Genomic DNA, 18,731 nt, shown 5'->3' on the forward strand with positions numbered 1-18,731 from the left:
ATTAAGGTCAATATTCAGTAGTTAAAATTATGGCTGCTCTTCCCTCTCATAAGTGTCCTGGCTTTCCAGTAACTCAACAATTCCTTCTTCTACCCCTTGAGCAGTACAAGTCAGTGTGTCATTGCAACAGGCCTAAGTATTTCTTCTCTATGTGTTTTATATGGGAAGAATAGAGCAACCCAGTAGGGTTTATTTAGCATTTAGTAGTTTTATTGGTTCTGGCAATGCCAAGGATGAAATGTAGCTCAGAGCACAAAGCATACACTCACTGAAAAGGTCACTTTCTGTGATATGTCTGGTACTGAGCCTCATAGAAAATAGGAGGATGATTATGGTCTATATGTCTGACTCCGCAAATTTATCTTAGTAAAGTTCCAATCAAGGTCCATCGGTAATTTATTCAATAGAATCAACTTCAATTGTTGTAAGCAGTGTTTTATATTAAGCACTGAGCCAAAAATGGGAGGTAAGGAAACTCAGATGAATGAGATGGGTTCTTCCCACAAGAAGCACACAATCATATGGCCAAGCAGGTATGTGCATACTGTGATAAAAATGTGTACATGGCTTATAACATAGAACAATTATAATACCATAAATTCCTTTTTATAAAGAAAGGGCTCTTAGCACACATAAAAATGTGTTTGTCAAAACTCCATATGCGGCTTATATTTTATCTGAGTTGAGAACCAAAAGTTAAATAGAATTTTAAAAGTTGGCAAATTGGAGGAAACATTAGCATCAAAGATAAATGTATGAACAAGGGAAGAGAAATTTAGATAAGCAGATGGAAGCCAGACTGGCTGGGATACAGACATTTTACATGGATGAGGAAGGGATGAAAGGTTTCTGTAGGCCTCCTAAGTTTGTAGGATTTATTGTACAATAAACCATTTAGAATAAGTATTGTCAGGCTGGTGGAATGGCTCAGTAAAGTACTTGCTGCCAAGTTCGATGACCTAAATTCAATCCAGGACAATATAGGGCATGCAGGTTGTCATATAACCTACACACACACACACACACACACACACACATATATATGTATATGTATATATATATACACATATGCACATATACATCATGGAGAAAAAGTATTGGAAAATGTGTACTGTAAATTATAGTAGTTATGAGTCACTGTTGGTGTTTTCCCGCATTTCTCTGACTTTGTTAAGCATTCCCTAGCTGTCTCTGGTGTCACTTTCTGAAGTATCAGATACTCATTGTCAAAGGTAGCCAAAATATGCTAACTAGGAAATTAAATAAGTAAACAATTCTTGGTTTTCCAATTGTGTCTCATTCTCAGCAGTGCAATGAAATCTTTAACTTCCTTCAGTGCTTCTCATATGTGAAATGTCTCTTTTTTTTTAAATTTCATTTACATTTCCAATGCTATCCCAAAAGTCCCCCACCTGCTCCCCCACCCACTCACCCACCCACCCACTCCCACTTCTTGGCCCTGGCATTCCCCTGTACTGAGGCAGATAAAGTTTGCATGACCAATGGGCCTCTCTTTCCACTGATGGCTGACTAGGCCGTCTTCTGATACATATGCAGCTAGAGTCAAGAGCTTCGGGGTACTGGTTAGTTTATAATGTTGTTCCACCTATAGGATTGCAGTTCCCTTTAGCTCCTTGGGTACTTTCTCTAACTCCTCCATTGGGGGCCCTGTGATCTATCCAATAGCTGACTGTGGGCATCTACTTCTGTGTTTGCTAGGCCCCGGCATAGTCTCACAAGAGACAGCTATATCAGGGTCCTTTCAGCAAAATCTTGCTAGTGTATGAAATGGTGTCATCGTTTAGAGGCTAATTATGGGATGGATCCCTGGATATGGCAGTCTCTAGATGGTCCATCCTTTTGTCTCAGCTCCACACTTTCTCTCTGTAACTCCTTCCATGGGTGTTTTGTTCCCAATTCTAAGAAGGGGCAAAGTGTCCACACTCTGGTCTTCGTTCTTCTTGAGTTTCATGTGTTTAGCAAATTGTATCTTATATCTTGGGTATTCTAAGATGTTTCTTTGCAGTGTGCAGATAACTGCATTAAGAGATCAACTGTTGCACGACTTCAGTGCTTGAGTTCAAGTGCCCTTTATTTTACTAATTGGTGAACCCAGTTATAAAAGGGGTGACCCTGTGATTAGCCTATGCCAAAGAGATGCTCTCATGTGTTCTTGCTATAGTAGAAGATGGGGAGGCTTGGCTTAATATATAGGAAAGTATCACTTACTGAGGTCCTAAACATCTATGTAAGAACAACTACTCTCTCCATGTAGTTGTATAGAATCAAAAGAAATTTGTAGCCATTTTGCTCTACAGCCAACTGTGAATTTACTAACACAGTTCATAGAAAGTGTTCAAGTCAGGTGTTGAAGGCAAATGATCACAGGGCTTCGGACGGTCTGCTTCTAGACATCTATTGGGAGTCTTGGAACATATTCCCCAATGTATATTGTTGGAATGTCATAAAGATCCTTTGCACGTAAAATAGATCCTTATGTCCTCAATTTCTTATGTATTTTTATACAATAATTATTTTCAACAAGTTCATACAGATGTGATTAATACGTGAAATGGTGCAAAAAGATTTACATTGCGAAACAAATTTCCCTTTACTTTTCTTACTTTGGCTCCACCACAGAGGAATCTATGTTTAATCATTAAACTGACAAAACATTTACATGGATCTTAAAAATAATAAATATAAAACTGATTTTAAAGTTACTTTCTTTAATTTACAAACTACTTCTTTGGCCCTTGGAGTGGCTTTCAACTCTTCACTATTGCACGTACCACTAAAATGAACTGATTCACATTGGGATATTCATAATAATCATGTTTTAAAATGGCCATTGTTTACTTATTTTTCATTGTTGGCAGTTTTATACATATATAAAATGCATCTTGGTAGCTTTTTCCCTTTATGTTTCTCCTTGCCCTTCCTCTCTCACAGAATTCCTTTTCTTCCCTGCCCCCTACCCCAACTTTCAGGTATTGTTTATGTGTATGACCTACTGAGTTTAATTAGAGTTGAATAAGCAAGTTTTTCAAAACAAATTAGCTGTAAAGAACAGTTCTGAGAATAGTGCAGAAACTCACATGCCCAGGAATCATCTCGATTATCAGTGTGACATTCTTATTATAATTAACAAGTAAATACCTATGTTTTTTTAAGGAAGGTCAATATTTTATTTGGATTTCTTACTTTTTCTAACGTGTCTTTTCTCTTGCAAGGTTTTACCCAGTATTCACATTACATTTAGTTCTTGTCATCTTCAGCTTCCTGGGAGAGGGACATTTTCACAGATTATCCTTGATGACTTTGCCACTTCATTTTCTTTCATTTTTTATTATTTTACATATGTATCAATGTTATGCCTGCATATATGTCTGCATACCACCTGTGTGCCTGGTACTCATGAAGGTCAGAAGAGGGCATGAGATCCCCTGGAACTGAGCTACAACCAGAGTGATCTGCCCTGTGGGTACTAAAATGCCAAATCCCCCAAAAGAGCATCCACTGTTCTTTAGTGCTGAGCCATTTTTCTAACCCCTGACATTATCAGCTTTGAGAAACACTGCTCAGGTAATAACTCTGTTGATATTTAGGTAGAAGTAGTGTTCTCAGATGTCTCCACTGCAAAGTCACATTTGCTCTCCTTCTTTAGTATTCTTTTCAGAAAAAAAGTCATTGATCCCTAAACATTTGGTAGTTATTAATTATTTGGCTAATTTTTTGGTACCTATTCCTTGAGGATATATGTAATAGCTACATAAATTCTTCAGAACTATTAGTCATGGGTAAGTATTCTCTTCTAAACAATACATTTGTTTATTTAATCATTCATTTATATTCTTGTAAATTCTCAGATGTTCATTTTATAATTTGGTCACTAATTAGTTTTACTTTGTTATTGAAATCATTCCAACTTTAGCCTTTGGCTTCTATATCTTATTGATTGTATTGACATTCTCTCTGTCTCTCTGTCTCTGTCTGTCTCTCTCTGTCTCTCTCTCTGTCTCTCTCTGTCTCTCTCTCTCCCTCTCTCTCCCTGTCTATTTCTTTCCTCCTCTATCTCCCTCCCTCCTTTTCTCCCTCCCTCTAAGTACTACAATATATTCTGGAACTATAAATTTCTGCTGCTCCATCTTGTCTATTTCCTGCCCTAATCTTTAGGGTGGCTAGTTTTTCTAGGAGTTCTGATTCCTTTAATACGAGAATGTTATTAAAAGAGAAGATCTGAATATTATGTATGCTGGTCATTACTGGACATTGTTGTATTTAAGCATCTTCTACTGACAAAGCAAAACCAGAAAAGGGGTGGGATTTGGAATGGGAAGAATCAAAACAAAACAACATAAAACCCTAAAATTTAACCCAGATGAGTGTAGGGGAAAACCACTTTCTCAACTTGAACATGGCACTTCTTTGAAGCTTATTTTAATTTTAGTTTTATAGATGCTATTACTTTTCAAAATTACTTAGTAACTTTGACCCCAATGTCTCTAGAAATTTTATATCTGACTATTGTTATGTAATGAGGCTCTTTTGACATAGTCCATCTCAGGATAAAGTTATAAATATTAAAGTGATCACTTTAAAATTAAAAGGAAAGTAAAGATATGTTGGCTCAAGATATTGGTAAGTTGGCAAGTATCTTCTTCAACTGTTTATGTTAATTGAGACCCTCCACCAGAAAACGTTTTTCTTATGTTCATATTGAACATTCAGCAATAACAGCAAACCTGGCCCAATGAATATCTTCACAAATCCATAAGAGTAAAAATTACTTTGAGGAACTCTTGCAGAGAAAATGAAAGTTAAATAAGCGATATAAATAATTGAAGTGAAAAATAAAATAATGGGGAGATTTACAAAATGTTAACGTTCCAAATAAATTTTTTTCAATAAAAATTTTAAAGAATTTAAATAAAATTCGAATAGAAGTATTTCAAAAACAAAACAGGAAAATGAGCCTTACCTAGACAATTATTTTGTAGTGTACAACCTCAAAGAAAAAAGCATGGGAACAGAACAAGAATGGAATTGCTACCATAATTATTAGCAGTTGATTGGAATGAAAAAGCCAATATATTATTAAAGCAAAAGTACTTAAAACATGTAGTTTTATACTTTGCTAAAATAAGATATAAAGGCTAGACCAATTTCTTCTTACTTAAGGTTCAAATTTTATTTACAAAATATTAGTAAAGGTGAGCTGTATTCAATGAAAAGGTAATCTGTAATAAATAGAAATGATCTAGCAAGTCAAGAATAATAAAGAACTTCAGGCATATAATGCTGAGTGAAAGAAGCTGGACTAAGAAAGCAACCCAGTCTGATTATAACTGAGCTTTTCAGCAAAGGGCAAAAGCAAAGAGATGTTAAGAAAATAAAACTAATAAGCAAGCAAACAAACAATCAAACAGTGGTTGCCAGGGGTTTGGGTACAGGAAGGAGAACACTGAAAGAGCAAAAGAAGTATTTTAAGGCATTGGACTTAGTGTGTATTCTACTGGAACAGTGAAAACATGATATTATGAACTTGTTGAAATTTGTGTACTGTTAGGAGTATGATCCACTGTTCATTTCCCTATCTCAGTGATAAGAACTTGTGTGACTTGAAACATCAAATATGTTGGATGCAAACATTGTTTTTCAATTAAAAAAAATCAATGAACTGTTTAACATTAACAAAAGAACAAACTGTCTAAAATAGGGACTATATCATAATGATCAATTTGGCTCATTGATTGCAGCAAAAAATCACATTAATGCAAGACACCAATAATAGGTAAGCCTGTGAATATGTGTTTAAGTGGAAAGTCAATATTTATGTAAAAGTAAGACTTTTTAAAACATTTTTTCACTTTCAAAAACAGTAATACTCTAGGGAAAATTAAACCCAGAAAAAAATTCTGATAAATCTAGATGATAAACTACCGATATGTTTATTATTTATTGATACATAAGATTTACCAAAGAGAGAACAGAGTCACAAACATCTAAGCTGGAAATTAACAAAGATAAACACAGTGGAGGAGTACCGTGGTATAGCTTGGTACAGACCATGAATTTACCACACACAAGGCTCTCGGTTCTACCCTAGCATCAAAAGTACAAACAACACAATGGAGTATAATGGAATGGTGTAAAACATTGTGCCTAAAGGGACTATAGAAAGGTTGGTGGTTGGTGGTTGGTGGTATATTTGTCTGAAGGACAATAGAAAATCATGTGTAAGTACTAAGCTTAAAGCAAACTAATGTAAGTGCCTTATTAAACATTGAACGTGATTGAGTGATTTGAAAGTATAATTCTCAAATATGACACAAGTTCTTAGTTTTAACAACCTATTTAAGGCACCTTCGAACTTCCTTCATCTAGCTTATAAAAGATTTTTTGTAGACTATTGACAACTGTATATGAACCATTCTTATAAAAACAATTATTCAAGTAGGTATGAAGTCAGATATTTATAAGAGAAAAGGAGGTAGAAGAAATAACTTCAAGATGGCCTTCAAAGTATTAATTACTGCTGATAGTCATCTTTTAAAAAGCCTACTCATGTCAAGTATTGTGCTCAAATTATTGAGTGATGATTCTCAATAGATACTCATAGCAATTTTTCACATGAAGGCTTTTTATTTAATTTGTCCTAAAATATTTCAGTAGCAATTCATTTGATGCCTTAGACACTTGACTGACAGTAAAAGTTTTCTATAATCATTTAAGTGCATCTAAGTGGATGAACAGAAATAAAATCTCCTGTGAGACTAGTGTAAATTATTATTCTTATTTAGTTGGAAGGTGAACGAAGCTCTTTGGTTGCTTTTAGATTGTCCATAAGCTGATATCATTCTCCATGTTTTGCTTGGCTCTTAGAGCAATGTGGGTCACCAGTGGTGGCATGAAAAGTCATTTTTGTATGAGATATTGGAAGTATTATTTGTTATTATTATTTGCTTAACCTACTAAAATTCTATCACTTATTTTTGTGTGTTGAATCTGTTAACCTAAAGCCTAAAGTTTAAGTTCTTGTACTAAATAAATATGCAGAAAGAAAAAGATGGCAGAAAACTGGCTTGATTAAGTGATTATCCTTAATATTATATCTGTATATTTAGGAGAGAAAGAGTTTTGCTTTATCTTATAACTTGATCTCTTACATGAATCCTATTTCTCACGTTATCACTGAGCTTCCCAAGATGAGTTTGGTTGTATGAGTTTGGGCTTAATTGAATTTTTTTTCCTGTAAAGTATTTATCTCAGAGCCTTGGGTATTCTACAAAAAGCAGTCTACCACTGACCTACATCTCTTGCTATGTTAGCTTGTTTTTGACATACAATTTGTATTTTGTTTCATAATATTCTAGTCAATGTTGTCTAATCACATTGGCCAGTGGTTCTGTATTACATGAAAATAGATATGCATTTATTATGTCTTCCATAGGCATAAAACTATTTGTGTAATCTGACATTATGTTTAACAGCCTGTCAAGGTGATCATTATGCTTAGGTCTTAGAGCTTCCAAAATTGGGCTCACTTAATTGCTCAACAGATAGAATTCTACAGGTGGTACCTTATGTTCCATGTGATTCACATTCAGGTTTTCTGATTACTTTGATATCTTACTTCCATGAGTGTGTTAGGTTAAGTTAAACTAGTGACCTTATACAGGGCAGGTTGTATCCGTGGATTTAACTTAATTATACAAGCAGATGGAATGAGGGGACTTTCTTGTGGTCACGACAAAAGGAAAGCAGAAGAGAAAATTGGAATGATTCAAATTAAAGGCAAGCCTTGACAAGCTTGTTGATGCTTAAAGTTGGAGGAGCCACCTGAGAAAGACTGTGGACAATGTCAGTAGTTTGATGAAAGAGAAAAATCTGAAGCTGAGACCTCCAGCATTTAGAGCTGGATTCTGTTGACAAGCTAATGGAAATACACTCTCCTCTCAGAGTCCCTATATAAGTCATCACATTGGTTTTAATTTACTAATTACTTGACAGAAACAGCAGTGCTTGTCTACATTTTGACTACACAATGCTGAGATGTTCATGGGGTTGTATTATGCTGCTAAAGTAGGGATTATTTTTATTTCGCAATGCAAAGCAAATTTATCCATTAAAAAAGGTAGCTATTTATCCTTTCAGACACCAAAAAGGATTTCATTGCAGTGTTTGATGTTTCAGAGCGTGAGTCCTTTTTCTCCCTTACATTTCATTCACACTATTTTTGTTTGAAACTGCCATTCACAGACATCATGGAAAGGTGTATCAACCTCATTATGCAAGTGTATGAAAACACTCAATATAAGTAGTTATTAAGGAAATAAAAAGCTAAGGTACAATTAAGTACCATCTTATTCCAGTTAGAAGTGGTATTTCTGGAAGTACTGTGGTAGTGAGGATACAGAAAACTTATACCTTGTTGGAGGTAGTAATTTAGTATAGCCATTATGAAAACGTATGGACATTTCTCAGAAAACTAAAAATAGTACTAGGATATGATTCAGCTATCTTACTCCTGGGGATATATTCTGTGAAATAGAAATAAGAATAACAAACAAATTCCTGCACACTCATATGACTTATGGCAATATTCACAGTTACAAAGATATGGATCATCATTACCCATCAGAAGAAGAATGGATAATGCGTATTATATATTTATTCATTGTATTATTCAACTATAAAGGAAAATGAAATCCTGCCATGTGCATCAAGCTGGAACTAGAGTTATTTCATAAAGAAAAATGTCATCCCCAAAATAACTAAATATAGTATGAGCTCTTTCATATGTGGGCACTAAAATAAGTTGAACTAATGCAGAATTGTGCATCTAACAACTGCATCCAGTTCTGCATACATTTAAACATTGATTCATTTTCCTATTTACTGCCTACCTTAGAACCTAAACCTAATAGAAATGAGGAAAATCTCGTAACAGATATGAAGCATCCTTAAAGTTAAACCAACAAAACAAAATTTAAAAATACCTCATTTGATTCACTACAGCCTAGACCAATCTATTTCTGTAGTAATTTTCTCCATCCATTTGATTTTATTTAAAGAATTTACCTCTTGCATTAGCCCCTCAAATCATTAAACATAGCCTACTTCCTTGGTTAACAGGCCACTTCGTAGAAATGAATGTGGACTCAGTTTTCCAGTAGGTAGGAAGATGACTTTCTTGAAACTTGCTTGAACTTCAATGTTTTCCCAGCTAAATCTAAGTCACATTGAGGGCAGACATCAAGACACAATTTCATCTATATAACCAACCCATTAACACTATAAGAGTTTCAAACAAGTTTAATTATGAGAGAGGCAGAACAAAATGCTAGGGAAAAAATATAGCTTTGGTAGGATATTGATTGAATATAAATAAGCTTTGGCCAGCATTATTTAGTTTTCCTGTGTGAATAGTTCAAACATTAAGTGTTTTTCTAGATTAGATTTTATATATGTACTTATATGAATCATTTACATGTACATGTAAATACCATTATATATTATGCATATGTGTCTACACAATTAAGAGAAACAAGGAAATATTTTCAGTGATTCCTGATACAAAAATCATAATAAGTGAATGTGCAGAATTATCACATTGTCTCATAATCCTTTATTAATAGTTTTTTTAAAGTTTTAACTGTTGATGTGTACAGCATAAAAAATTAGAAGATAGTCTATAAATATAACCACCTACTAAGGTGATAAATATAGCAGGAAGCAGAGCTAGTTCTAGGTACAGGGAATATAAGCAAATACTGCTGATTGTGATAGCTAGGTGGGCCAGGTTCCTGGTTTGTGTAATAATAATTGGTCATGGTATTAATTGAAGAGGGGACATCCTGTGACAGAATTGTGTAAAATAATATAGACTGTGACTCAAAATGCCAAGAAAAATCTAGGAGGCTGGTTGTTACGTGTGCCTGCTATTAACCCTGTGACCTCACTTTCCATCACTGCCATCATGTTAGGAGGCGCTGGGGAAAGTACTTACTACTTTCCTCCCTCTTCCCAAGGCTTGTTCAAATATCCAAAACTTCAAGGTCAAATTATTTTTTAAGATATACTATCTGTAGCATGCATTTCTCAAGACTAGGTTGATCTGAAACAAGAAGCGGGTTCTGCTGGGAGAAACCGGCAAAGAAAAACTCCCTCGGTACTACAAAAATATCGGTCTAGGCTTCAAGACACCCAAAGAGGCCATCGAGGGCACCTACATAGACAAGAAATGCCCCTTCACTGGTAACGTCTCCATCCGAGGTCGGATCCTGTCTGGTGTCGTGACGAAGATGAAGATGCAGAGGACCATCGTCATCCGCCGGGACTATCTCCATTACATCCGAAAGTACAATCGCTTTGAGAAGCGTCACAAGAACATGTCTGTGCACCTGTCCCCCTGTTTCAGGGATGTACAGATCGGAGACATTGTCACAGTTGGAGAGTGCAGGCCCCTGAGCAAGACTGTGCGATTCAATGTGCTCAAGGTCACCAAGGCTGCTGGCACCAAGAAGCAGTTTCAGAAGTTCTAAGGGGACTCTGGCCAATGCCTTAGAACAAATAAAGTTATTTAAAAAAATTAAAAAAAAAAAAAACCAAAAAAAAAAAAAGACTAGGTTGATCTGTTGACGATGTCCAGCTCTAACCTGGAGGACCTTGGTCATCTTAGTGAATCGCTCATTGTCTTTTTTAAAACTCAAAATATTTGGTTCTGCAGCCCTCTGTGCATGATTCCTGCCAGGGGAGAGCTTGTCTACAGGCAGTTCTCTGACCCCCGGACTCAAAGGTGAGATCACCATTTTCTCTCTGGTGATTTGGTGACTGTGTAAGGTGGGACCAGCCATGAGCGCACAGGCCACAGAAGCTGCAGAGCAGCTGGGACAGAGTCCATCCTGCCTCCATCTGCAACAAGGAGGTGGGGCTATTCTGCAGCCCTCTGTGCACTGGTCTCGCCAGGAGAGAGCTGGTCCCCCAGAAGTGTTGACACAGGCTTACAGGCCCACAGGAGAAACAAGCTCAAACCAGAGACAGCAAGACCAACTAACACCAGAGATAACAGATGGCAAAAGGCAAGGTGCAAAAACCTTACCAACAGAAACTAAGGCTACATGGCATCATCAGAACCAAGTTCTCCCATAACAGGAAGTCATGGATACTCCAACACATTGGAAAAGCAAGATTTGGATTTAAAAATCACATCTCGTGATGCTGATAGAGGACGTTAAGAAGGACATAAATAGCTTCCTTCAAGAAATACAGGAGAACCCAGGAAAATAGGTAGAAGACCTTAAAGAGGAAACACAAAATCCCTTAAATAACTACAGGAAAACACAGTCAATCAGGTGAAGGGATTGAACAGAACCATACAGGATCTAAAAATTGAAGTAGAATTAATAAACAAATCACAAAATGAGACAGATACCCTGGAGATAGATACCCTAAGAAAGTGTCAGGAGTTATAGATACAAACACCACCAACAGAACACAAGAGATAGAAGAGAAAATCTCAGGTGCAGAAGATACCATAGAAGATATAGACACAACAGTCAAAGAAAATGCAAAATGCAAAAGTCTCCTAACCTAAAACATCCAACAAATCCAAGACACAATGAGAAGACCAAACCTAAGGATAATAGGTATAGAAGAAAGTGAAGATTTCCAACTTAAAGGGCCAGTAAATTTCTTCAACAAAATTATAGAATAAAACTTCCCTGACCTAAAGAAAGAGATTCCCATGAACATACAAGAAGCCTACTGAACTCCAAATAGTTTGGACCAGAAAAGAAAATCCTCCTGTCACATAATAATCAAAACACCAAATGCACAAAACACAGAATGAATATTAATAGCAGTAAGGGAAAAATGTCAAGTAATACATAAAGGCAGACCTATGAGAATTATACCAGACTTCTCGCCAGAGACTATAAAAGCCAGAAGATGTTGGGCAGATGTCATACAGACATTAAGTGAACACAAATGCCAGCCCTACTTTACCCAGCAAAACTCTCAATTTCCATAGATAGAGAAACCAAGGTATTCCATGACAAAACCAAATTTACACAGTATCTTTGCACAAATCCAGCTCTTCAAAGGAAAATAAAGGGAAAACTCCAACACACAGAGGGAAACTACACCCTAGAAAAAGCAAGAAAGTAAACTTTCAACAAACATAAAAGATAGCCATATGAACAGAATTCCAGCTCTAACAATAAAAATAACAATATGCAACAATGACTTTTCCATTATCTCTTAATATCAATGGACTCAATTCCTCAATAAAAAGACATAGACAAATAGACTTGTTACATAAACAGGACCCAACATTTTGCTGCATACAGGAAACCTACCTCAGGGACAAATACAGACACTACCACAGAGTAGAAGGCTGGAATACATTTTTCCAAGCAAATGATTGCAAGAAACAAGCTGGTGTAGCCATTCTAATATCGAATGAAATTGACTTTCAACCTAAAGTTATCAAAAAAGATAAGGAGGGACACTTCATACTCATTAAAGGTAAAATCTACCAGGATGAACTCTCAATTCTGAACATCTATGGTCCAAATGCAAGGGTACCCACATTCATAAAAGAAACTTTGCTAAAGCTCAAAGCACACATTGCACCTCACACAATAATAGTGGGAGACTTCAACACCCCACTCTCAGTAAGGGACAGATGCTGGAAACAGAAACTAAACAGGGACACAGTAAAACCAACAGAAGTTATGAAACAAATGGATTTAACAGATATCTATAGAATATTATGTCCTAAAACAAAATAATATACCTTCTTCTCAGCACCTCATGGTACCTTCTCCAAAACTGACCATATAATTGGTCACAAAACAGGCCTCAGCAGGTACAAAAAATATTGAAATAATCCCGTGCATCTGATCAGATCACCATGGACTAAGACTGATCTTCAATAACAACATAAATAATAGTCCACATACACGAGGAAGCTGAACAACACTCTACTCAATGATAATTTGGTCAAGGAAGAAATAAAGAAAGAAATTAAGGACTTTTTAGAGTTTAATGAAAATGAAGCCACAGCATACCCAAACTTATGGGACACAATGAAAGCAGTCCTAAGAGGAAAACTCATAGCTCTGAGTGCCTCCAAAAAGAAACTGGAGAGAGCATACACTAGCAGCTTGACAACACACCTAAAAGCTCTAGAACAAAAAAGAAGCAAATATACCCAAGGGGAGAAGTCAGGAAATAATCAAACTGAGGGCTGAAATCAACCAAGTAGAAACAAAAAGAACTATACAAAGGATCAAAAAAATCAGAAGCTGGTTCTTTGAGAAAATCAACAAGATAAATAAACCCTTAGCCAAACCAACTAGAGGGCACAGAGACATTATCCAAATCAACAAAATCAGAAATGAAAAGGGAGACTTAACAACAGAAACTGAGGAAATCCAAAAATCATCAGATCCTACTACAAAAGACTGTACTCAGCAAAACTGGAAAATATGAATGAAAAGGACAATTTTCTAGACAGATACCAGGTACCAAAGTTAAATCAGGATTAGATATTCTAGACAGATACCAGGTACCAAAGTTAAATCAGGATTAGATAAATGATTTAAACAGTACCATAACCCTCTAAAGAAATGGGAGTCATTAATAGTCTCCCAACTAAAAAGGGCCAGGACCAGATGAGTTTAGTGCAGAATTCTATCAGACCTTCAAAGAAGACCTAATACTAATATTCTTCAAACTATTCCACAAAACAGAAACAGAAGGAACACTACCCAATTCATTCTATGAAGCCACAATTACTCTGATACATAAACCAAACAAAGACCCAACAAAGAAAGAAATTCAGACCAATTTCCCTTATGAATACTGATGCAAAAATATTCAATAAAATTCTCGCAAAAAATAAATTCTCACAAACAGAATCCAAGAATGCATCAAAATGATCATCCATCATGATCAAGTAGTCTTCATCCCAGGGATGCAGGGATCATTCAATATATGAAAATCCATGAATGTAATCCACTATATAATCAAACTCAAAGTAAATACCACATCATTTCATTAGATGCTGAGAAAGCATTTGACAAAATCCAATACCCCTTCATAATAAAAGTCTTGGAAAGATCAGCAATACAAGGCCCATACATAAACATAGTAAAAAGTAGTATACAGCAAATCAGTTGCCAACATCAAACTAAATGGAAAGAATCTTGAAGCAATCCTATTAATAACAGAAACTAGACAAGGCTTTCCACTCTCTCCCTACCTGTTCTATATAGTATTTGAAGTCCTAGCCAGAGCAATTAGACAACAAAAAGAGGTCAAAGGGATACAAGGTGGAAAGGAAGAAGTCAAAATATCACTATTTGCAGATGATATGATAGTATATATAAGTGACCCAAAAAATTCCACCAGAGAACTCCTAAACCTAATAAACAACTTCAGCAAAGTAGCTGGATATAAAATTAACTCAAACAAATCAGTGGCTCAAAGAGTAGGTCCTCTATTCAAAGGATAAACAGGCTGAGAAAGAAATTAGGGAAACAACACCCTTCACAATAGTCACAAATAATATAAAATACCTTGGTGTGACTCTAACTAAGGAAGTGAAAGATCTGTATGACAGGAACTTCAAGTCTCTGAAGAAAGAAATCAAAGATCTCAAAAGATGGAAAGATCTCTCATGCTCATGGATTGGTAGGATTAATATAGTAAAAATGCCCAGCTTGCTGAACGAAATCTATACATTCAATGTAATTGCCATCAAAATTCCAAATCAATTCTTCATAGAGTTAGAGCAATTTGCAAATTCATCTGGAATAACAATGACAACAACAACAACAAAAAAGGATAGAGGAAACTGTTCTCAAAAATAAAAGAACTTCTCGGGGAATCACCATCCCTGACCTCAAGCTGTACTACAGAGCAATCTTGATTAAAAACTGCATGGTATTGGTACAGTGGCAGGCAGGTATTTCAATGGAGTAGAAATGAAGACCCAGAAATGAACTCATACACTTCTGGTCACGTGATCTTTGACAAAGGAGATAAAACCATCCAGTGGAAAAAAGATAGCATTTTCAATAAATGTTGCTGATTCAACTGGTGGTTAGCATGTAGAATGCAAATCAAACCTATCTTATCTCCTTGTACAAAACTCAAGTCCAAATGGATCGAGGACCTCCACCTAAAACCTGATACACTGAAACTAATATAAGAGAAAGTGGGAAAGAGCCTCAAATACTTGAGCACAGGAGAAAATTTCCTGCACAGAACATAAATAGCTTATGGTCTAAGATCAAGAATTGACAAATGGGACCTCAAAAAATTGGAAAGCTTGTGTAAGGCAAAGGACACTGTCAATATGACAAAATAGCAACCAACAGATTGGGAAAAGAACTTCACCAACCCTACATCTGATAGAGGGCTAAAATCCAACATATACAAAGAACTCAAGAAGTTAGACTCCAGAGAACCAAATAACCCTGAGGTACAGAGCTAAACAAAGAATTCTCAAGCAAGGAATATCAAATGGCTGAGAAGCACCTAAACAAATGTTCAACATCCTTAGTCATCAGAGAAATGCAAATCAAAACAACCTTGAGATTCTACCTCTCACCAGTCAGAATAGCTAAGATCAAAAACTCAGGTGACAGCAGCTGCTGGTGAGGATGCAGAGAAAGAGGAACACTCATGCATTGCTGGTGGAATTGCAAGCTGGTACAATCACTTTGGAAATCAGTTTGGCAGTTCCTTAGAACATTGCACATAGTACTACCTGAGGATCCAACTATACCACTCCTGGGCATATACCCAGAAGATGCTCCTACATGTAAGAAGGATACATGTTCCACTATGTTCATAGCAGCCTTATTTATAATAGCCAGAAGCTGGTTAAAAAAAATAGATGTGCTTCAACAGAGGAATGGATAGAGAGAATGTGATACATTTACACAATGGAGTAGTACTCACCTATTGAAAACAATGAATTCATGAAGTTATTAGGCAAATGGATGGAACTAGAAAATGTCATCCTGAGTAAGATAACCCAATCAGAAAAGAACACACATGGTATGCACTCACTGATAAGTGGATATTAACCCAGAAGTTCAGAATACCCAAGATACAATTCACAGACCACATGAAGCTCAAGAAGAAGGAAGACCACAATGTGGATACTTTGTCCTTCTTAGGAGGGGCATCAAAATACCTATGGGAGGAACAGGAACAAAGTTATGGCAGAAACTGAAGGAAAGGCCATCTAGTGATTGCCCCACCTGGGGATCCATCCCACATACAGTTACCAAACCCAGACACTATTGTGGATGCGAACAAGTGCTTGCTGACTGGAGCCTGATGCAGCTGTCTCCTGAGAGGCTCTGCCAGAACCTGAAAAATACAGAAGTGGATGCTCACAGCCATCCATTGGACTGAGCACAGGGTCCCCAATGGAGGGAATAAAAAAAAAAGACACAAGGAGATGAAGGGGCTTTCAGCCCCATAGGATGAACAATATGAACCTACCAGTACCCGCAGAGGCTCTAAGTCACCTACCAAAGGGTATAAATGGATGGGCCCATGTCTCCCACTGCCTTTGTAGCATAGGATATCCTTGTGGTCATCAGTCAAAGCAGAGGCCCTTGGTCTTGTGAAGGCCCGATGCCCCAGTGTAGGGGAATGCCAGGACAGTGAAACAGGAGTGGATGAGCTAGTGAGCAGGGGGAGGGGGGATAAGATTGGGGGGGGGTGTTCAGAGGGGAAATGAGGAAAGGGGATAAGATTTGAAATGTAAATAAAGAAGACATCTAATAAAAACAGTTCTCAAAATTCTTTTAGAAAACTCATAGCCAATAATGTAACATCCCCGAAATTTTTCTGGAGACTGGCAAGAGTCACATTATGGTCTATCTCTCCTTTACCATTATTGATGTCCATGACTGATTCATCTACCTCTCCTTTCCAGAAAATAAAACTTAACTTAAAAATACTAAGATTAATAAATGCATTTTATTCTCAATTGTACCGACAGTATGTTAAATGTTATTCATTCAGTTAGTGACTCTTTTTCTTTAGTTTCTACACTGTCACACACACTTTTGTAGAAGTGAGGAATATGAGAGGAGAAGAAAAGACAGCATTGCTTTGATGAAATTAAAAGTTTCAGTTGGTGAAAGAAGCTAATTAAACAGCTGATAATGATATACATTGATAAACACTAAAGAGTCCAACAGAGGGAAGGGAGATAGATTTTGGGAGGTAAAATACATTGAAAGAAATGTTTTAATAGTGCAAGTATGGCTCATTGAGCGAGTGACATTTGAAAAATTGAGATGGTAAAGGAATGATTTAGATATATAGGTATAGACAGTAGCCAGTGCCAAAGTCCCAAGGTAGAAGTCAGTCAGGTGTCCTGGAATGTTAGGAAGTCTCCAAGGACAGAGTAAAATGAAGGTGGGTGACTATGGACATCAGACAATGATGCCAGGAGATGAAGGAATGGCTCAGCTGATAGGTTGCCCAGGTCTTTCAAAGCCAATGAAAATATAGGGGTCCAAAACAAAACAAAACAGTCATTGGAGATTTTGAGTGGGGAGTGATATATGGTTTTACCTAAGATATTAAAGGGATACTCTTTTGTTATGTTGAGAAAATAATACTGAATCAGGGCCAACAGAGAGTTCTACCTGAAAGATTTAGAATCAGACCAACGTATATGAGAACTGATCCTTCAGACCAACATTTTGTACTAAGGATGATATATTTCAATAGATTTATGAATGTTTTGAAGGTAGAACTGAGAGAATGAACTAGTGATGGGTTTGATGAGAGATTTGATTTGAAAGGAGAAGCTAAAGATGACTCCAACATATTCTCTTACCTCTGATGGAAAAACTGAGATGCGGATAGAGAGATGAAGGGAAATCTCAGTCAAATAAACAGTACCATGAGTTAAAAGTCACTTATAATCCATGCATGGAGAACACAACGAAGCTCACTGCAGCATCATATTCCATGTATACAAATACATGTATTGTAGAGTCTGGGATCAGAGTGAACCTTTTAGTTTCTAGTAGCATTTAATCTCTCTGTCAGTATGCTGTGTCTATAGAATAATTGCTAGATCATTTGACTTTCTATGGGGATTATGTTCATTTGTTTTCCTGTGATAAAACACCTAGTTAAAAGAAACCTAAAAAAAAAAAAAAAAAAAAGAAGGAGGAGGAGGGGGAGGAAGAGGAGGAGGAGGAGGAGAGTGGGAGGGGGAGATGGTTTATTTTGGCTTACACTTCCAGAGAGATACAGTTCACCACATGTGGAAGATAATGGCTACAGAAGACATGCTGTTTGGTGTGGGCAAAAAGCTGTCTGGTCCCAGTGCATTTGTGGTCAGAGATCAGATTAAAGTCTGAAGACCCACCCCAAGTGACCTACTTCCTTCAATAAGGCTCTATTTCCCAAACAGTATAAAACCTTTCTGACTATGCCACCAAATGGGGGCTAAGTGTTGAAGCATATAGGAGATAAGTTTACATTCAAGGCACAAGAGAGAGCCAAGGTTCTTTTGAAAATGGCAAATTACAATAGGATTTTCCTTATGAGAAATCCACAAATACTTCTTCTATATATTGGATCTGTAGTGTACCCAAAATGCCTGTGTGCTAAACACGTATCTCACATTGGTGGATTCAGAAGGTGGTGGAAATCAAAATGCTAAAAAGAGATCT

The 18,731-nt window shown here is 36.6% G+C and overlaps 1 pseudogene; it reads left to right on the plus strand.

Moving 5' to 3' along the window:
- The first annotated feature begins 10,129 nt into the window (after positions 1 to 10,129).
- Positions 10,130 to 10,581, plus strand: LOC110300189 (small ribosomal subunit protein uS17 pseudogene; annotated as a pseudogene).
- The last annotated feature ends 8,150 nt before the right edge of the window (positions 10,582 to 18,731 follow it).

Source organism: Mus caroli, unplaced genomic scaffold, assembly GCF_978045245.1.
Source record: "Mus caroli unplaced genomic scaffold, Mus_caroli_1 scaffold_10, whole genome shotgun sequence".
NCBI lineage: Eukaryota > Metazoa > Chordata > Mammalia > Rodentia > Muridae > Mus > Mus caroli.